The sequence below is a fragment of the Chlorocebus sabaeus genome, chromosome 11 (assembly GCF_047675955.1).
Source record: "Chlorocebus sabaeus isolate Y175 chromosome 11, mChlSab1.0.hap1, whole genome shotgun sequence".
NCBI lineage: Eukaryota > Metazoa > Chordata > Mammalia > Primates > Cercopithecidae > Chlorocebus > Chlorocebus sabaeus.
Window position 1 is genome coordinate 105,195,780 of NC_132914.1, and position 22,062 is coordinate 105,217,841.

Genomic DNA, 22,062 nt, shown 5'->3' on the forward strand with positions numbered 1-22,062 from the left:
TAAGTAGGAAAGGAAATTTGTTTTCTCATGTATTGAGTTAAACCATATTAAATCACCACTTTCAAAATTGTCAAATACTGGCAATTGTACATTATTCAATTTACTACCTGAAAAGTCTAAGTGCACTGGCTTCAGGTATAGTTGGAGCCAGACACTCAGACAATATCAAAATTCTACTTCTACACATGCCTCAACTCCTCTGTGGAACTGGCTTTATTCTCAGGTAAGCTTTCCACAGACTAGGTCAAGAATGGCCACTATCTACTCCCATCCTCTTTGCAGTTAGGAAGAGGAAAAAAACATACTTCCAAATGAGTCCATTGAAAGTTTTGGGCAGAGCTCTTATTGGCTAGAATTGGTAGCATACCCTGCCATGAGCCAATCATTGTGGCCAGGGCTGTGATGCTCTGATTGGCCATTTCTGGGTCACATGCTCTTCTACCCCATTAAGGCACGGGCATGGAATAAGCCCTACCTTAATGAGTTGGGTGGAGAGTGGGGGATATATGGTTTCTCAGGGCAAAACTGCAAAATTTGAGTACTATTACTAGATGCAACAGGAAAAGATGACTACTTCAGGGAGATTTCAGGTGATTGTTTTCTTTCCTTTATTCTTTTATTTTCTTCTGCCTCTCTGCATTTTCTAAACTCCTACAATGAACATGAATTGTTCCCCAAAAAATGTTTTTTAAGTTATTAAAAACAAACCCAAAAGTATTGAGAATGGTATTTGGACATGAATGTGGTCTGGCTTTGTTCCAGGCTGATAATGACTTTCTGTGTTATCCCTTCCAGGTATGATTTGCATTTTAACCAGAGTCAAAAAGCCGTGACTCCAAGGAGAGTGTAGTGAAGGAATTTAGGGCACTGAGCAAGCCTGCGAGGGCCCCAGTCTATTGTCTGCCTTTGCCAGGGTCATATAGACAAGAAATCCAGTCGGCCTCAAAGAGCTTTCCTGATTCCAATGAACTTGGAAGTTGCATTTAGCTCTAAATCTCAGTTTCCCCACCTTTGAGGCATGAGTAATAACAGTATAGTTCCTCCCTTACAGAATTGCTGTGGGATGAAGGCGATAACAGGACTTATAAGATTTAATCCTTAAACAATGCTTGCCCCATTTCTTTCCTACCATAAGCCCTCTTCCAGCCAGGTCATGTGGGGAAATAGTGACAGCATGGGATTTGGGACTGAGCAAAACTGAATTCAAAGCTAGTCTGCCACCTACTAGCTGTGTGTTCCCAAGCAGGACATGTGTAGCCTCATTGCACCTCAGTTCCTCCACCTGAAAAACGGGGATGGTGATGCCCTCTGCACAGAGTTGAGAGAGGATCTGACAGGGTAACATTTAATTAAACAACTTGACTCTTGGTGGACACTCAATAAATGCTTGCTCTCAATCCTTTCCCAGTAGCCTTTGACCTAATTCTATTCCAGAGGCATCGATAGAAATCGCATCCATGTATTTAGAGACTGTCTTTATAAATATGTTTACATGCATGCTTGTGATTGTTGCATAATGCAAGTGAAGATGACAAATTCATGCAACCAGCAAATTCTTAGCCTATGATTTTTAAAATGTTGGTTTACTCGTTCTGTTTTAAAAACATCACATACCTACCTATTCCAAAATGGTAATTTACCAAAGGTACTCATTTATAGCATTTCTTAACCATGATTTGGAGTTGATATTTCACACTATGATTTTTCCATCCGTCAATCCATCCATCTCTATCTATCTGTCTGTCTCTCTATCCATCCATCCATCCATCCATCCATCCATCCATCCATCCATCCACTTACCTACCCACATATCCATCCATCTATTTAACATATAATGACTTCTTTGTACCAGGCCCATGTTTCAGACACTGGGCACACAGCGATACATAAGATAGGCATGTTTCCTGACCTTGTGGAACCTACTCCAGATTCTTGGGAAGTGGGATATGACTGGAAAGCTGAGGCTAAGCACTGCAATTTGGTATGTGGGAGTGGAGCACTCCTCTCCTGATATCCAGTAAATGGTTTGTTTAAAGTCCAGTCCAGACCTGTAATGCTGATGACCAGGCCACATCACAGCCGTCTTCATGGCAGCCCAAAAGTTAGCCAAGCACAGCAGTGGTACCTTGCCTGGACTCCATCCTTTGCTGTCTTCTGGGGGAATCTGCTCCCTGTGGACATTCTGCCCTAGGACCCATGAACGGTTCAGAAGTGTTGGCCAGCACGAAGTGAATGTGCAAGTGGGATTTTAGGAGGAACATGTTGAACTTCCTGCATGTGGGGGTCTGGAGTGAGTGACTGAAAATTTATACATGACGTGACTTATTTTGCATCCTAAGACTGGGTTTGTGCCCTTTCTGAGCAAATCCTCACCCTGCTTTTTTCTGCTTTAATTAGTCTGAGTGGGTTTCTGTTATAGCCAAAATGTCCTCAACCTCAGCCCGTGAGGATTATTTGCTTAATCCTTGAAGCAATCCTATGAGGCTGGATCTATTACTGACCCCATTTGAGAGATGAGGAAATAAATGATCATATAGATGAAATGACTTGTCCTGAGTCAGTCAGACAACCTCAGAGCTGAGATTTGTACCTACAGTTCTAAAGGGTTTTAAGGACAAAAGTAAGAGAGGACATTCCCTGCAGTGTAAATGCACACTCAAGAGCAGGCAGAAGTTCTGCAGTTGTGCTTGAAGAGAAGTAGGAGATGAGGTGGGTACAGAGGTCTGCTTCCTGCACTTCTCTAATACATTGGGCCCTTATGTGCTAGAGAACACAGTCAAAGGAAAGTTGCTTTTCACAGCTCAGAATAGAACTATCATGAACACTCCCTATCCCTGGTTGTGCCTCCATCAGAGGTGACTGCTCTAGTGACAGCCTGGACTGGGGCCTTTTTCTGCAAACAGATTACATCATTACCACAAGAGAGGCTTGAGTTGTGAGGATGACAGTTTTATGGCCCATAGACCCCCCACAACTGGAACCATCTGGACTTTTAAAAGCTTGATAATGTAACATCATAAACAACCCTCTGCATGAGATGCACAGTGTGCTGCGATTTAGAATCAGGAGTTTGCCACGGGGGAGGCAGTGAGTTCCAACAGAGGACTCGGGTGATAAGGTTTTAGGAAGGGTGATTGCTGTATGACCTCATGTGGATGTCTCCCCTTCTCTGTGCCTTACTTTTCCTCCTTAATCAGCCTGGTTTCCCCAGCACATAAGGAGACCTGGAACTAAGCATTATAGAGACATTCTTTGTTAAACACCACCCAAGCCGGTTCTCTCAAGATCTAAGGACTTCCCGTTATCCTGCCACCCCTGCATTATGGAGACATTGGCTCACAAATGGCTGGGAAATGGGATGGGTCCCCAGAGTGACAAGGGTGCTTATAGCAGAGGTCTGCCTTGAAGGTTCTAAGTGATCCATGCCAAGCAGAGACAGAGACAGTTGCAGAAATGCTGATGCACACCAGGGGTATGAATAAAATATTCATTCTTAAGAACCAGGTCATCTCTCTACCACAACATAGGCCTCCTCCCCTGTAGCCCAGGTTTTCAAAACCTGACCTGAGAAAGATAAAGAAAATGTCGCTTTTAGAGTGAGCTTATAAGCCATCTGCTCTCAAGTTGTCACTGGGAAAAGAGTGCAGGGACATTTCTAGGTGTGGCGCATGGAGGATTTCAGAGGTTTTCATTTGAGCCACTGAGCTCAATGAAGGGGAAAAGACAAAATAAAATGGTGACAGACTAGTTTATATCATTTGGCTTATGAGCTTCCATGGCATCATTTCACAGAGCAAGCAGATTAAAAAGAATGATAATATATAATTAGGCAATTGTGGACACACGGCCACTCTTATGCCTTTGAATGTAAATTGGTCCAGGTAGGAAAATTTTGCAGTATATATTAAAAACTTTGAAATATATGCACTTCAATCAAACAATTTTCCTCCTAGAAATTTATCCTAAAATAAAATTGGACAAAGTCTAAATACACGTATTCATCATAGGGTCACTTCTAATCATGAAAACTTGAAAACAATCCACTTGACTAACCAATGAAAGCTGTTGAATAAATTGCATGATAGCCCCACACTGGAATATTTGTGGCTATTTTAGTATGAGCATCAAATACTTTTTTATGTTAGAAAAAATTATATAATTTCTATTTCAAAAAGTGAAATACAATGATGTCAGAAAACTAGCCTCATATTCATAGAGTTGTTTCTCATTTTACTCACTCCCCATGCTTTTGCCCTCAGAGTAGGTCCTTCCTAGGCAGTTTCCTGGAGTTCATTTTGCATAGAGTTCACAAATCTTCCCTGGGGCTCCCAGCCCAGCTGGAAGTAAATGTTCTGTTTTCTCAACTGCTTTCTTCTGTTGTTTTTTATTGTCTGCCTGGTATTAAGATGATATGTGCCTATGATTTATATCCCTTCCTGGATGTGAGATTTCTGAGGGCTAGATCCACATCTGATTCACCTCTGATTCCCAGGCATGGGTGATGGTACGGGAGTGAATGAAGTGATGCTTGGTAAATGCTCTAGCGTGAGAAAGGTGTTTAGGTGATGTACTGCAGCCAATTTTTATACCAAACATGTTAGCTCCACTCTGATGTCCTAGGTGATGTTGCCTTTTACTCACTCTCTGTCCTCATCAAGGTTGGCACCACTTTTTGCTCACTCAGAACAGAAAACCTTCGAGTACCAGGTCTTATGCTGGAGGAAATTGTCACCATGATGCTTTCTAGTCCAATGAGCCAGGGTGAGAGACTTAGAGGTGTTTGTGGTAAGTGGAAGAAACCCCTTTCTGTCTGCCTCTGTGAAATTCTTAAGTCTAGGTTGAGGAGTCCGCTCCCATCCGCACTCCTGCTTCCAAAGTCCCACCAAACACCAGAGAAAGCCACAGATAAAATTCAGAGAAGCAAGCGTGGTATCTCAGGACTGGAAAGGATTTGTGCCTTGATCCCCAGCTGCAAGGGAAGGCAGAGGTGCAAGGCACTCCCTATAGGTTGGAGGCAGTATTCTTGGGAAGTGGTAATTTATCTCTCTAGACATCATGATTGATTCTTACTGAAGATAGTTTTAACATCCATTTCTACATTATTTTCTGTTGTTCTCACTTTTTCCCTTATGATTACAAAAGCAATATAAATTTTGACTGTAGAAACTTAAGAAAACACAGATATGTAAAAAAAGAGAAAAATTTTAAAAGTTTAACTACCTTTTATTATTTTCATGAGGCTACCATGACACTGATAATGAAGAAATGGATGCTAAAATAAAATTAAAGTGAGCCATCCCTTATTAAATTAGGCAGAAAAATCATTAATCAAGTATTAACAAATCATATTCAGCTGTGTGTGTTTTGGGGGCACATATATGAAGGATATTACATGACTGATATGGTTTGGATCTGTGTCCCTGCCCCATTTCATGTTGAGATATAATCCTCAGTATTGGAGGTGGGACATGGTGGGAGGTGTTTGGATCATGGGAATGGATTTCTCATGAATGGCTTAGCACCATCCCCTTGGTGATAAGTGAGTTCACATGAGATCAGGTTGTTTAAAAGTTTTTGGCACCTCCCACTCTCTCTTTTGCTCCTGCTCTGACTACATGAGATATCTGCTCCTGCTTCACCTCCCACAATGAGGAAAATCTCCCTGAGGCCTCCTCAGAAGCCAAGCAGATGCCAGCACCATGCTTCCTGTACACCCTGCAGAACCATGAGCCAACTAATTCTCTTTTCTTTATAAATTACCCGGCCTCAGGTATTTCTTTATAGCAATGCAAGAACAACCTAATACAATGACTAACGGGAACTTCCTTAGAAATAAAAAGTAAAGGCTGGGCTCAGTGGCTCACGCCTGTATTCCCAGCACTTTGGGAGACCAAGGCGGGCAGATCACAAGGTCAGGAGATCAAGACCCATCCTGGCTAACATGGTGAAACCCTCTCTCTACTAAAAATACAAAAGAAATTAGCTGGGCATGGTGGCGGGCGCCTGTAGTCCCAGCTACTCGGGAGGCTGAGGCAGGAGAATGGCGTGAACCTGGGAGGCAGAGCTTGTAGTGAGCCGAGATTGCACCACTGCACTCCAGCCTGGGGGACAGACAGAGCAAGACTCTGTCTCAAGAAAAATAATAAATAAATAAATAAATAGATAAATAATAAAAATTGTAACTCATGATATTATCAGATTAATGGGAAAAAACCATAAAATTTTAAGAAAAGCATTGAACAAAACATAATTTTCATCTGCAATATTTAGAAAAACTCTCAGAAAACTAGGAGGAGAATGTACTTTCCTCAATCTGAAAAGGGACATCAATAAAATATCTTAGGTAATGCTATACTTAATAATTGAATATTGAATGTTCTCCCCTTACTAGCAAAACAAGGACAAGCTGGACCATTTCTATTTAACATTTTACTGGAGACCATTATCATCTAAGAAGGCAAAAAGAAAAAATATTAATAAAAAGCATACTGATGAAAAGGAATGAGTTAAGTAAAATCTATTTGTAAATGATGTGATTATTTCCATGCATAGTATTTATAAAATCTACAAATAATCATAGGAAATACAAAGTGAATATAGAATTCCATGTTAATATGCAAAATATACAAAAATAAATTGTATATACTTGCTACAAACTATTAGAAACTGAAATTAATTAATTCTACTTACACTGGTATTAATGAGCACAGAAAAGTTAGGAATGAACTTAACCAAAGACTTCCAATAATGTTAAAGTAAAAATAAAATCATAGTATTGCTGAAAGAGCTTAATAAAGAATTAAAGAAATGAAGTGGTGTGCCATATTTATAGATCGAAAAATCAAGGTGCTAATTTTCCACAAGTTGATTTCTTAAAATTTTATTTTACTTTAGATTCAGGGGGTACATGTGCATATTTGTTACATGAGTATAAGGAAAAGAAGCAATTTCAAAAATATTTTTAATCCCATTACCCAGAGACAACATTCTATTTCATGTTTTCTGTATGTTTATATATACAGAAGTATTTATATTTTATGTGACCAAAATATTCCCATAATGTATATACAGTCTTTAGTTGCTTTTTACTCACGTAAAATATATTATGAATATTTTTTCATATTAAGTATTTATCAACACATTGTTTTTAATGGCTGGTTGGTGTTTTCCTGCAGCCAAGAGGAACCTCCAAAGTTCTGTATGTTCCAAATAAATACCCTGTCCTCCGCTTTAGTCAGCACTGGCAGGGGTGAGGAGTGTGCCTCAGAAGACCTGTACACTCCTCATAAAACTCTCACCCCTTCCTCCTTCTCTGTCTCATCAAATGCTCACAGCCTCACTACAACTCTCTGCCAAGAGATGCTCGGAAATAATTTTGTCCTTTATACTTTTCACATTAGCCACCAGAAGTAGCTCAGGACACCTTGAGTTTCTCTAATCCCCAAAGGACTCCATGGGCAGTGAGGTAAATCACCCTGCCAACCACAGAGGCATTGCCTAATGACCTTCCCTGATTTATTTTCTTCCTACTCCTACCATCATCAGAATATATATGCATATATGTGTGCCTGTCTTTAATTACTAGGATACAAGTTATATGAGGTATATTGGATTTTTGAAGGCAGGAATTTTTGTCTTTTCTTGTTGAGTTATAATCTCCAGTGCCTAAAATAGTGAACAGCATATGGTAAGCACGCACTAAATATTGAATTGATGGATGATTTCATAATAATAAAAAAAATACTGCCATAAACATCCTCATAGCAAATCATTGCACTCATTCAGAATGATTTACTTTTGGTAAACTTTTAGATGTGGCATTTGCTGGATTAAAAATAAAAAATAGGCACCCCTTTTCCTTTTTAAAAAAAGATATTTAGGCCATGAATGAGCAAACTGCAACATGTAGCATAACAGAGGCCTATTTCTTCATAATCTCAGTGATACTATTTAATAAATATTAGCACGTGAAAACATCATCACCCATTCTGGGAAAGACAAAACTCAAGAGAGAGTAAAATGAGCAGTTGATGCTAGGGATTTAGAGAGAGGGTATAGGGATGAGTAGGTGGAGCAAATGGATTTTTAAGAAAGTAATGAAATTCTGCATCATACTGTAATGGTGAACGCAAGACATTAAGCATTTATCAAAACCCATAGAACTTTCAAGCACAAAGAGTGAACCTTAATGAATGCAATTTTTAAAAAATCATTTAAGGAGCTGGGATCCCAGGAGGTAATGCAGACTATGACAAAGAATCTAACTGTATTACAAATGCCTGAAACAACCACATTGAAGAGAGTGTGAGGGGAGGTGCTGGCATAACTTTGGAAATAAATGGAGTCTGGAAGACAAAAGGGAGAAGGAACTGTACATAAAGACTGTACTCTAGTTGATAAAGTTGTTTCCCACAGAAATACAGGTTAATAATTCTAATACTGCTATACATGCATACTAGAGTTGAAGAATTAAGTAAATGGATATAAGTTGGTGAAAGTCATGTTTCTCACTGTTGGAGTGGGAGTTTACAGATAAGCCAGGGCAGGAAGCTAGATGATCCATGTGGCAATGAATCAGAGCTGGGGACATCAGTATGAACTCAACATTTAGCTTAGTATGGATACAGATGGTTACATAGAGAAATATTTATAGATATGTGTATTTACACAGGTTAGTGTATTCACAGATCATAAGAAAATATGCCAGCCTAGAGGGCCTAGAAGCACCCCTGTAGCAACAAAAACACCTAATGCCCAGATCTTGGTTACTAATACCATTCTCCAATAAAAGGAACCAGAGCTACTTGGAGAAATAGCTGTTTCAATGACTGGGGCAGTAAAAGCACAAGATGAGCCTGGAGCATTTTATAGTGCCAGATTGCAAGGATGTGCTAAAACAAATGATGAGTGTATATCAAAGAAGCTCAGAAGCCAACTGAAAGAGCTTCCAATGGCCAAAGCTGAAATAATTGGAAAAAGATAAATAAACAAAGAATTGAGTTATAACTCAAGGTATAAATCATATATCTCTGAGTGTATACTGATACAAATAAGTGACTGAATAGCTTAATGAATGGGGGAGAAGAGAATAATCTCTCATGCAACCTAATTTCAAACAATTTACCTAGATGCTCTGCCCTCAAAGAGGGAGAGCGTAACTCCCCACTCTTTTGGTGTGGGTTGGAGATACCTGACAAAGACTACCTTAGCCAGGTTATCAAGGCCAATACCAATAGTCATAAGTCATGCTGTTAGTATGTACCCTTGATATAATGTGATGAAAATTCCAGTTACCTCTCTGGTCTTACTCCTACAGGCCCACAACCTGAGTCAATCCATTAAAAAAAAATCAGATAAATCCTAATGGAGGGACATTCTACAAAATACCTTACCAGTGCTCCTCAAAACTCTCAAGGTAATAAAAAACAAGGAAAGTGCGTAACTATCATAGTCAAGAGGAATATAAGGAGACATGATGACTATATGTAAATGCTACCTGGATGGGATTCTAGGCTCAAAACAAAGGACATTAGGTAAAACCTAAGGATATTTGAATAAAACAGACTTTAGTTAATAATTTTCTATCAATATTGGTTCATTAGCTGAAACAAATATATCACATTAAGATAAGATGCTACTAATAGGTAAGACTGGGAACTCCAAACTATCTTATTAAATTTTCTGTCAATCTAAAACTGTTCTAAAACATAAAGTCTGTATTTTAAAACATTGCCAATTAGACATAAGTGAAAACTAACATCTTGTTTTTTCTTTATTTGCCTTTCTTTGTTTACTAGTGTGATGAAGACTTTTTATGTGTGCATGCATTGGCTGCTTATATTTCTTCTTTGAGTTGCCAATTTTCATGTGTCCCTAAGGTTTTATGGTTATTTATTATGTGGCATCATAGTAGTTGTATCTCTGATACAATCTCATAGAATTATCATACCATACTATGAAGTATTATTTACCTGTTTTCCATAATTATATAAATATCCATTTTACAGGTGAAGATATGGAAGCTGAGAGAGACTGAATAATTTACCCAGTTCATAGAGTAACACCTAGGCTTTGAGCTCACATCGATCTGACTCCAGAATCCCCTAGACACCATGCAATACTGTGAAGTACCAAGTGATGATGTTGGCAGAGGAAGGGGAGGGAATCTTGGCAGATAGCTTGGGGTCCAGTGACAACCTTTGAATCTGAGCTTTAGAATAACGACAATGCCACCCCAGAGAGGGGTACCACATAGTCAAACTACATAGGAAGTCTCTGAGTGGCTGATGTGAGAAATGGCTTGTGAAGGCACCAAATTTCCTGCAGGTCTCTCCAGACTCTGCCGAGAACAACAAAATGGGTTCTCTGGAGTTGTGCCTGGAAGAAATGTAATTGTCAGAGGCTAGAAGGCAGCAGAATCCCATGCCATATATCATCATAATTTAATGTTGAGCCTCTTAAAACTGAAGCCAGGAAGGAGAACCTTCCTTCCCCAGAGTGGGCTAACAGCATCCAGGCTGCAGGGCCCTCCACTCGCCAGTACTTGCCTTTGCAGGGCTTGACCTCTAGGACCTGGGATGTAAAGAGCCAAAGATGTGGAGGTTCATAGCCACTAGTACTGATAGATCTCTGATGAGTGGATCTCCGTCTCGCCCTGAATTGGATAAAACGACAGGGACGCATGTGGAGTGGTTTTAAGGAGCAAAAAGTTTAATAGGCAAGAAAGAAGGAAGGAAGAAGAAAACAGCTCCCCCAGTGGGAGGGGGGACTCCAACAAAGGGAAAACCCCTTGTGTGGCACAAAAGTGGCTGCTGATAGGAGGAGGTTGGAGGAGGTGGTGTCTGATTTGCATAGGGCTCAGGGGATTGCTTTGACGAGGCATGTCACTCATGTAGCCCATGAAAAAACTGGCCTTCCCACCCTAGCCTTTTAATATGCAAATCCAGGACGCCATGATGTTCTACACACATGGGGATTTGTGGGGGCAGCCATGTTGCCAGGCACATGTGAGGGCAAGGGCAGGAAGAAGGCAGTAGGAATCACCATGTTTGGGTGGACCCAGTTTCTAATGGCCTGCATTTGCATATCAAAGGTTGCCCCGCTTCTCCCCCACCAAGAGCTGGGACTTTCCTGCTAGACAAGAAACTTTTCTGAGGCTGCTTTAAAACAAACGAAAACGTCTCAAGGACCCCTTTTCCTATCTGGCTAAAATAATTTCTTAATAACTCCTATAACAGTACCTGCCAGCTTAATGCTTGACCTCAAGGAATTGGGAAGATATCCAAAGGGTCTAGGCTCAAGGAACTAAACTTGACCTCTGACTTGGCTGCTTGGTCCTGTGCAACCTTGGGCAAGTCAACTCGCCTTTCTGGTCCTTGGTTTGTTCATAACAAAATGAGGACCATAGTCTTGCTCTACTGACCTCACAGAATGTTCCAGTGGATAAATAATAGTTCTGATGGCTAAGAACAACTTCATGCTCTCACTAAACCAGCACCTTGCATGCATCATCTTGTTAAATATTCACAGAAATCTTTTTAGGCATGTGTTCATCTGATCCTCATTTTGTGGACAGGAAAACTTGTCCAGAGAGATGATGTCGCTTGTCTGAGGTCACCTGGCTTGCAAAGATTAAATTTAAACTTAGAGCTCATCCCAGTCGCCAGAGACTTACGTTACTAATCAAATTCCAACATGATGCTAGACAGAAAAAATGCTGCAAGGAACAGACTTCTGGGAAGAAATTACGGACTGGCTGGGGAAGCTGGGGAAGCTGGACATGTGGGGTGTGGCCAATAGCTGGGACTTGGTATTGATTGCAGGGTGGGTGTGCATGTGGAGGGAGTTTAGAGGAACAAGGTGGATGAGGACAAGGGGTGGAGAGAGAAACAAGCATGACTGAAGAAGACTGACAGAGAGGAGAAGGGAGAGGCATGGCAACTTCCAGAAGAAATGGAAATCCAGGGAAGGCAGAGACACCAGAAGGGGATCTTCAGGGAGCTTTGCTCTTGGATATGCTTTGTAATCGCCATCCTCTGGGTCCCATTAAACCATCAGTAAAATCCAGAGTTTTTTGTCAATGCCTTCAGAAGTGCATCCAAGTTTGCTTTGGGGATTCAACAGCTTGAGACTGATCATGGGGTGGGCAGAGCCCAAGAAGCAGCTCAACGCTAAGGTCCACTCCCACTCTCCTTCCCCAGGCTCCTCAGCATGTGCCTGCCTTGGGGCCCAGAGCTGTCCCAGAGAGCTCCAAGGCTGCAGCTTCCATGTGCCTCACTTTGGGGCCACAGAGGAAACAGCTTTTTACAGGAGGTAACCATGCAAGGTGTAGGAGTCTGGCTAGATCCTGGCAGAGATAACTTCTCGAATATATGTTAGTGCTTTAAATCGAGGCAGAATCATCCTTCTCTCTCCTTCCCCTCATTTCTACCTCATTTTCTCTTTCTCTTTTTCTCATTTCTCCCCTTTCTCTCTCTCTCCTTCCATCTTCCCTTGTTGCTCATCCAGCCCTCCCTCCATGTTCCAGGGCTGCAATTTCAACCTCTATGTGCAAGCTACTGTGCTCTGCCCAGGATGCAAGGACGAGCGGCATCAATGTCCTATCTTCTCTCACACATTTTTTATCTACCCTAGCTGGGCAACAGGGCTAGGAGCTGGAGATTTTACATATATCTCTCACAGCCCCTGGTCCCTGGTCCCCAAGTACCCAAATCCAGTGGGGAGACAGGCACGCGAGCCAGTCCCCAAAATACTCACTCCTCCAGAGTCAACTCCCCAGGGCAACCAGATCCTTACGAAGTTTCTTTTGTTTTCTCGTTCAGTAAAATGCAGTTTTCACCTTTCACTGCCAGATTTAGTTTGTACACATCTTTTCATGTTGCTACACAACCTCCATCCTCATTACTTTAATGGCCACATCATATGACACTAAGTAGCCTAATTTACATAACTGGCCTCCTGTTGTTGGACATTAGGTAATTTCTAGTCTTTTTTTCATCTTTATAGGTTTAAAAGTATTAACTTTTTAGAGGCTGCCCTTTCTGGAGGATCATGCGTCCAATTTTAAATGAGAGAATGGAGGCATGAGTAGAAGGTTTGTGTCTTCCTGCCCTTTTCCTGACCCTGGTGCCACCGTGACTATATAGCATGACTTGGTGAATGCTGCTGGAGAGAACCTACTGGCGCCTATTCTAGGACCCATCACATTGCCTTAGAACTCTCCATAAAAGTGTCATCTCCATCACCTGTGACCTTTTTTCTTCTTTTCTTTTATTAGAGACAGGGTCTCGCTATGTTGCCCAGGCTGATCTCTAACTCCTGGGCTCAAGAGATCCTCCCGCCTCAGCCTCCGGTGTAGCTGGCAGTACAGGTGCACATCACCATGCCTGGCAAAACTGTGTCTTTTCAATGGCCTTTTCATCTCTATGTCCCCAGTGCCTGACACATGGAAGCCCCCTCAGAAATGAAGGGAAGGAAACAAAGAAAGGAGGAATAAAGCCAGAGAATGGTTTCCTTTCTCATTCTGGCCACCCCTCATGAATAGGGCCTGAGACAGCTGAAGGGCATTAGTGACTGAACATGTTGACATTGTGTAATTTATTACCCTGAACTGTACAAATTATGCCTTCCCCCCAGGACTGGCCCACAATGAAAGCAGAGTTTGTCCCGGGGCCCCGAATAAATACTCAGAGAAACAGAAACCTCATGAATTTTTTAAAGAGCTTATTGGAATCAGGGAAAAACCTGGCGTTCTGAGTCAGAAGTATCCACTAGATCAGCATTTGTTTCTCTTTACCCTCTTTAATCTTTTTTAATCCCCTCGCTTTCCAGTATTAATCTGTGCTTCCCCCCCCCACCCCGAATTCCCCTCCATTTTGGATCATCAGGAGAAAAATATCCCACCCACAAGACTCCCACCTCCATCTCCCATCATACTGGCAGGACTGGGGAACGTTGCCCAGCCCCTGACAAAGGACAGGTCTTGGAACTCCAGAGGTGCCAAGACCCTGTCCCCTACCTGCACCTGTTTGGGGGTGAGATTAGAGGTGTTGGGATCGTAATGCTGAGGCTCTTGTGTCCTCTTGAAAAAAAAAAGCTTCCTGGTTATGAGCGACACCTGAGCTTATCAACCTCCAAATGTCAGCCTTGCCGAAAGTTAAGCGGTTTACAAGGTCTTGCTGAGAAATTCCGTGTACTAGAAGCTAATAGAAGGTCAGCATTTTCCATTTTGATTTTTTGTTTCTTCCCACTGCCTAGGGTCTCAGTAATGTTCCCTTTCTCTGGCATTTTGACACAGTTCCTATAAATTCTAGCAAGGTAGCTAAACACTTTTCTGCTCCCCACAAGCCTGGGAAGTACGGGTTGTTGTTTTTTCCATTTAATAAACGAGGAAACGGAAGCTTAAACAGAGAGGGGTCCTTTGCCCAAAGTCATACACAGCAGCTGATCGAAGTGGCTTCAGGACTCACGTCTGTCTGAATCCAGAGCTCATGTGTCAGTGCGCTATGATTTCTTCATTTCTTCTTCTGCTTGGCAAGCCAAGCATGACCCCTCCCCTGCCACAGGTTCCCCCCTTGCAGTGACTTTTATAATTGATGTAAACAGCCCGAGTTCTACCTTCTTCTACAGGATGCTCACACAGCCTGTGAGCAAACCACGGTCTAAATTTGGCCCACTGCCAGTTTATGTAAATAAAGTTTTATTGGAACACAGTCATGCTCATTCATTTGCATATTTTCTGTGCCTGCTTTCATGGTACAACGGCACAGTTGAGTAGCACAACAGACACCACATGGACCACAAAACCTGCAATACTTACACTCTGGCTCTTAAAGACAAATTTTCTGACCCCTGGAATAATCATTGCCCATTATCCCAGAATCAAAGGTAATGGATGATAACAACAACAGTAGTAAGAATATATCACATTTCTTGAGGGATATGTGATCTGTAAGAATAGATCACATTTCTTGAGGGTTATGTGATCTGTAAGAATAGGTTACATTTCTTGAGTGCTAGTTGCTTATCTTACGGAATCCTCAACAATAGTGTCTGGCGGTGCTCAGAGAGGTGAGCTGTTTCCCCACAGTCACAGAGCTAGAAAGAAGGGAATCTGGGACTTAAACCTGGAGCTCACTAACAAATAAATTCCAAATTGCTCTATACTACTAAGGGCATAATGTTCGCATACATTTTCTACCCAGTATCTGGCATTTGTGCTACCTGTTGTGCTGGAAAGTGATACAAAATGAGTAAAGAAACATCTCTGTTTGTGGGAAACCGTGGGCTTGTGGGAAAGTCAGGCCTCCATGTAGACCAGCATCGAGATGGCTGTCACAGACAACAAAGAGCCCAGAGAAGGGGATTGGGAAAGAGGGCTCCAAGGTGGCCCATCACACCTTTAATGTTGAACAGAAATGTCATAATTGAGATGGAACAGAGAAGTGCATCCCAGGCCACAGGAACAAGTTAAGCAAAAGCTTGGAGCAAAGCAATTTTCATATGGCTGAGTTTAGAGTGAACGGAGGGGTAGGAGAGGTTGAAGTATTGACATAAGTAACAATAGGGGTTTGTTTGGAGTCAGGTGAAAAGAGTCTCGGATGTGAGGCTGAGAACTTTGAAATGTATTTCCTTCCCTTATCTACAAATGACTTTGGGTTTCTCAAGGCATCCCATTTATTTCTGGTAAGCAGTAGGTGCTCAATAAATGCTTTTAAGAACAGAATGGCATCCCCCAGTAGGAGGGAGTGAGTCTCCTCTTGGCTTCTTCTATGGGATGCTCACACAGCAGCAGCAGCAGATAACTGAGACCTGTCCAGGTGACAATGCCCCATCTGCCTGGGACCACTTCTAGACATTCTGTAGAGTTACGAATTTGGGGTCAGCTCAATGGGTCTCTGGAGAGGGGCTTTCCAGAAGAGGCTTCTATTTTTCTGTCTATACCCAGATGGCAGAGCAGTGGTCTTGTGCCCTTAAGGAACTACACTTCTGTTCTTTCTTTTTTTGAGATGGGGTCTCACTCCAACCCAGGTTGGAGTGCAGTGGAGTGATCTCGGCTCACTACAACCTCTGCGTACCAGGCTTAAGTGATCCTCCCACCTCAGCCTCCTGAGAAACTGGGACCACAGGCATGTGCCACCATGGCTGACTAGTTTTTTGTATTTTTTGGTAGAGACAGCGTTTCATCATATTCCCCAGGCTGGTCTCAAACTCCTGTGCTCAGGCAGTCCACCTGCCTTGGCCTCCCAAAGTGCTGGGATGACAGGCATGAGCTACTGTGCTCGGCTGACACTTGTATTCTTGATCATTCACTTGAATGGAGCAAAAGAGAGCAGGAAAATCCAGCCTTTGGGGCCATTTAAATGCCAGCTCTGCAGATTTCGGATTGTGTGACCTTGGACAAGTCCCCTAATTTCACAGAGCCTCAGTTTTCTCATCTCTAAAATGGGGATGATTCCTGTCTCATGACAAAGCCAACTTTATTTATTTATTTAACAGTCCTGTGGATCATCTGGGGATGGCTCTGCAGGGTAGGAAAGACCCTGCTCCCTTTGTCTTTCATTCTGGAGCCAGTGGCCTCGCAGGACATGCCCTTCTAAAGGAAGGGAACAGAAATCTCAAGAGAGCACATGAAAACACAGGCAAAACTGTGTAAGGCTTAAGCTCAGAAGTGGCCCAAAGTTACTTCAGCATTTCTAAACATTTACTATTGGCTAACACAAGTTGTATGGTCCAGCCCAGTATCAACGGGATAGGAATGTACACTCCACCCACAGTGAAATGTACTGAGAGTGGAGAAGGAAAAACATTGTGAACAAATTGTACCCCTACCACAATTGCCAAAACTCACAGCATGACCATGGGCCATATGATCCCATTTCTACCCAACATTGCCTTCTGTGTTTCTCAAAGTTTATCATGTCATCCAAACCCCACCTTATAGGTGGATAAACCGAAATTTGAGCACCTTCCCATGGTTTGTCTCCAACCACAGAGGGTTGCCAAAACTAGGTTGGCTATTTACTCTGGACAACCATGTCTGTTATTAACCATACTCATAGTGGTGGGGATGCTGTATCTCTCCTTTCAGCTGGGTTCTAACTGGTAGCCTTCAGCATGAATTCCCAGAGGGAGACTAATTTCCTGGTGGAACGTGAAGACAGCCACTGTCGTCTCCCACTGTGGCTCCAACATGAGGCAAAATAACCAAACAGCCCCTATCTTGGATAGAGACCACCAAAATTCCAGTTAGAGGTGGTCAACCCTGCCCATTGTATTTCCTCTGGCAGAAATGTTTTATTGTCCCACTGCCAAAACTAGGTTGGCTATTTATTCTGAACAACCGTGTCTGTCATTAACCATACTCCTAAAAAGAGCTTCCAAAATTATCTCAATACCAGGGACAACTCATTTAGAACACTAGCAGCAACACCACCACTGACGAAATCAGTAAGTGAGCCATGTGGTGTCCACCCTCACCCAAGAGAGTCTGTTGACAAGTTGATGAGTATTTTTGGACATAGACAACTTGGGCTTGGCCCAGATTCACTCATCTCTTCAGTAGAGCTTTCCAGAGAGTTCAAATTATTTCCTAATTTGTTCCAGATCCACCATCTTTTGTGGCTTCATTTGGGCATTGAGGTCATCCAGAGATGATTGAGTTGGGCAATGGAGAAAGCAATGAGAGGAAAGAAATTCTTCATTTATTCATTCACTCACTCATACCCTCACTCACTAGTTGCTGAGTGTTTCCAGTGTCCTAGATCCAAAGTTGAAAAAAAAGCAGAAGTGCCACCGGGCTGGCCATTTAGCACAGCAAATCCTTCTTAAATGCATTGTTTCAAAATAAATAGTTGGCTTCTCATCAGACATTGCACTGCAGATGATTGGTTCCAGCTAATCACAGCAATACTATTCCCTTTGCCAATGATTGGTTTAAGGGTTAGCATGTGACCCAGTTCTGTCCAATTAGAGGTGAGAGAAAATTTGTTAATGGTGTTTCGGAAACTTTCTATTACTAAGAAGGAGGCATCAGAAGGGAGGGATACTCTTTACTGCTTGTAGCTATGTATTAATAAATGTGACACCTGCAATTCAGACAGCCATCTTACTATATGCCAGAAAAGGAAGCTGACTCTGAAGATGGCCGTGTTGAAAGATGAGGGAGCTACATCTTCCTTGACATCCTTGCACTGCTAAATCTATACCCCAAAGGGGACTCTGCCTGGCAGACCTCCTGTTATGTGAGATGATAGATTCTGTCAATGTTTTGGCCAGTGTGTGTCGGGGTTTCTTTTACCTGCATCCCAAAGCATCCTAATGGGTACAGCGCAATTACTGTAGAACCCTGATTTATCTCTGAAGGAGCAGATGGACAGAGCAATGGATTAACTTGTTTAGAATCACACAGCTGGGAAATGTCTGATTAGGCTGTGAGCCCAGGACTCTCTGCCTTCAGTCTACCTCTTTCCCCATAGGTGACTTACAGCTAGCCTCTAAGAATGAGCAGCCAGAAAATAACAGTTGCTAAGTGCTATCTAGTTTTTGGGCAGTGCTGGGTGCTGAGTGGTCAGGAGCTGATGCATAAAGAAAGACGGTGAAGATCTTGATGGAACACAACATGGCAGGTGGGATTGGGGGAGCATGCATGGGGGCTCTAGGCTAAAGTTCCTGCCCCATCTGCCTATACTCTTCATAACCCACAGCTGCTTTACCTGGGGTAATTCTGTACAGTGGAGGACACTGCCGGTTTGGATTCAGGTAGACCTGGTCCAAATCCTGTCTTGGTTACTTACTAGGTGTGCGGGGTTGGGCATGTCCTGTCACTCTTATAGGCTTTGGTCACCTCATGCTGGGTCACTGTGAGGAGTGGACATGAAGCACGACATTGCCGGACACCTAGAAGGTGCTGAATGAAGGATGCCTGTGGGCACGATCATGACAGTTAGGACTATCCAGAACCCTGAGAGTCATATAGCAGGAGTGCTAATCTTAGTCCCTGCTCTGCTATGATGGGTTATGTGACCTCAAGCAATTCCTGCCTTCTCTGGGCCATTCACTTATGTCCCTGGTCCTCTGAAATTGTGGGATTGGGCTTGATAGTCATTTTCAAACTCTGTTCCATGGAGATCTAGAGATTCCTTGGCTGTATAATGAGGATAGGGGCAAGGAGGAGAGACTGAAACCATCCCCTCCACACCCAACCTCATCTTCAAACATAGCAGCTCATAGCGGCTCTTTGCTATTTCTTTCATGAGACTAGGACTTTCTGTGAGATGTTATTTGGAGAGAGATTCTGCTGAATATATATATATATCTCATATATATTTATATATATATAAAAAAAATAACTTGAAAACCCTCTAGATAGATCTCTACATTCCTTCCAGTTATTTAGTATTTAATAGCATAAGCTTTGGTGCTCATTGCATCCAGATTTGAATGATGACTCTGCTGTTTATTATGTGTTAACTTGGGCAAGCCGATGACTTCCTGGATCACAGTCTCCACATCTACCAGCCATTCAGGAGAATGTCCTTTCCCCTCATCTCCACCAGCAGGAGGTGTTATAACCCTTTTTAATTTTTGCCAGTCCACTGCGTATAGAATAGTATTTCATTGTTATTTTAATCTGCATTTGCCTAACTTCTAGAGAATTGGAGCATCTTTTCCTCTGATTCTTGGCCATTTGAATTTTGTCCATAAATTCCTATTCTTTGCCATTTTCTGTGGGGCCATTTGTCGTTTTTCTGGTCAGTTTGTGAGAACTCTTTGACATCATATTGACATTATCCTAATATAGTATGGGTTTTATCTTTCACCTGCATTGCAGTTTTTTAGACCCATCTTTTGTTCCTTCTGAAATGTTGCTATGATGATATTACTGCACGGTCACATGAGGATTAAATAGCCTAATGTATATAAGCACATAGCAAAAATCCTGGTAATTTCAATACAGCATTTTGATTATTTACAGGCTTTGAGTGAGAGTACATGGTTCTGGAGTTATCTGAATGTGTATTGCTGATGGAGTTCATTAAAATGATAGTACCAGGCAAGGAAGTACTTGTGATCTACAATGTAAACACCTAGGAGAAGCGAAAAAAGAATGTTACTGTCTTGTGTCTCCTCATTTGGGAGAGTGAGCAGAAGAGCTTGTCAGCAGAGGTGAGTCTAATGTGCATATGACTGATGAACTGTGGAATTGACAGGGCTCCATTATTTACTCTGTGATAGGAAAAAGTATACTCATGCTTGAGAGTTCATGAGCAATGGAGATACCAGATAAATCAGAACAGTAACTGAGGGGTGACACCCATGAGTCAGCTCCACCAGCAAGTCCTGCCCAGAACATCCCTTTTGCCAGAGTCAGACTCAACCAAACATAGGTCAGTGTTAAGGGCTCCTCTTCTGTGCAGTCAACGTGAACAGGTCCAAACTTGTATCCATTATTTATGGCTACCAAATGCTGCATAACAAACAATCTAGTGACATTAAACAATAAACGCTTATTGGTCATTGATCATTAGTGACTACTGGGTGGTCAGCAAAGCCGCTCTGCTGACGTTGGCTGGGTGTACTCACATGTCTGGGGCCAGCCGGCTGTCAACCTGTCCTTCCATGCAAGATGTGGTCAGTGGCTTATGCATCAGAATTACCTATGGAGAAGAATATTAAAATATAGATTCCAGGGCCTCATTCCTAAAGAGTCCATTTTAAAAGTTCTGAGGGGAAGCTCAGGAAACTGTGTTTTAACTAATTGTGGATCCATGCTATTTCTATTTTAGACAGGGACTTCTTGGCTGGTGCTAATTTTGGGTGACAGTGGTAGATAAAGAAACATCGTCAACGGTGATGATTGGACTCTCCTCCACGTGTCTCATCCTCCAACAGGCAGCCTGGGTGTGGTCTTATGGGAGAGGTATAGGCACAACCACTTTTTAAGCCTCGTCTTGGGTCCTGCCTGCTAAAATCTCATTGACCAAAGCAAGTCACTTGGTGGAGTCAACTTGAAAGAGGAGGAGCATTACAGTCACACGGGCAAGGACATAGGCACAGGGACAGAGGAAGAATTGGGGCCACCACTGCAATCTACCACAATGGTTCAGCATGGGAGTTAAGATTACAGGATATAGAAACAGTTGGACCTGGACTTTGGTGCTCTTGCTGCTGGGATTTTCATACTTCCCCCCATTTCTCCCCTAGGTGCCTACACCAAAGCCTTTTCCCAAAACGCTTTGCTCTCAGCTAGCTGCCGCAGTCAAAGATTTTCTTCAATGTTGCCTCCCAACTGCCAATATCCTCTCTCTCTTTCAAGGATGTTTGCATTAAAAGAGTCTTACTGCTTTTTCTGATTACAAGGGAATACGTGCTTTTTGCACAATGTTCAAGTAATACAGATAATCATGACCTAGCTCCATCACCCCTCTCTGAGTAGGAACTTTCCACTGTCAGTATGTTCTTTTTCATACAGACTTTTTCCTTACCTATTTGAGATCTCTTTGTCAAATATGGGGTCAAGCTTTAGACAACTTGCTTTATTCACTTAATAACAACAACAACAGCAACACTGTGTGGGTGTCTTTCCATGCAGGATATTGTCAGTGGCTTTTACATCAGAATTACCTACAGAGGAGAACATTAAAATACAGATTCCAGGGCCTCATTCCTAAAGAGTCTGTTTTGAAAGGTCTGCGGGGAAGCTCAGAAAAGTGTGTTTTAACGAATTGGAGCTCCACACTATTTGTATTTTAACAGGGTCTCCTTGCCTAGTGCTAATTTTTGGTGACAGTGATGAAAAAAGAAACACCCAGTGAAGGGAGTGATTAGTGGAGGGGCTCCAAGCCCTGTGCTAGCCGCTAGGGGAGACACTTGTGATTGAATCACATCACCTCAGGAGGCCCTTTCTTTTTTTTTTTCTCCCCCAGAGAAAGGAGCCTATATTGACTTGCACCTTCAGTTTCTTTGGAACCTGTCCAGGTATGGCCCCGTAAGTAACCAAATAACCACTAGCTAGGTTCAGGAACTTCCCAGCAAGTGACTTCACCTCTCTGGGCCTCAGCC

General features: G+C 42.4%; 1 long non-coding RNA gene across 2 annotated transcripts in view; it reads left to right on the forward strand.

Annotated features, from left to right (window-relative positions):
• Positions 1–21,360, forward strand: part of LOC103239058 (uncharacterized) — a 147,979-nt gene extending 126,619 nt beyond the window's left edge. Inside the window, exons 2-4 of one of the 2 annotated variants that reach the window (XR_012094691.1) lie at positions 9,317–9,415; positions 19,976–20,166; positions 20,787–21,360. This is a non-coding gene — a long non-coding RNA (uncharacterized lncRNA). The remainder of the gene's footprint in view (positions 1–9,316; positions 9,416–19,975; positions 20,167–20,786) is intronic. The other variant, XR_499404.3, reaches the window with a different exon arrangement.
• Positions 21,361–22,062: the final 702 nt, after the last annotated feature.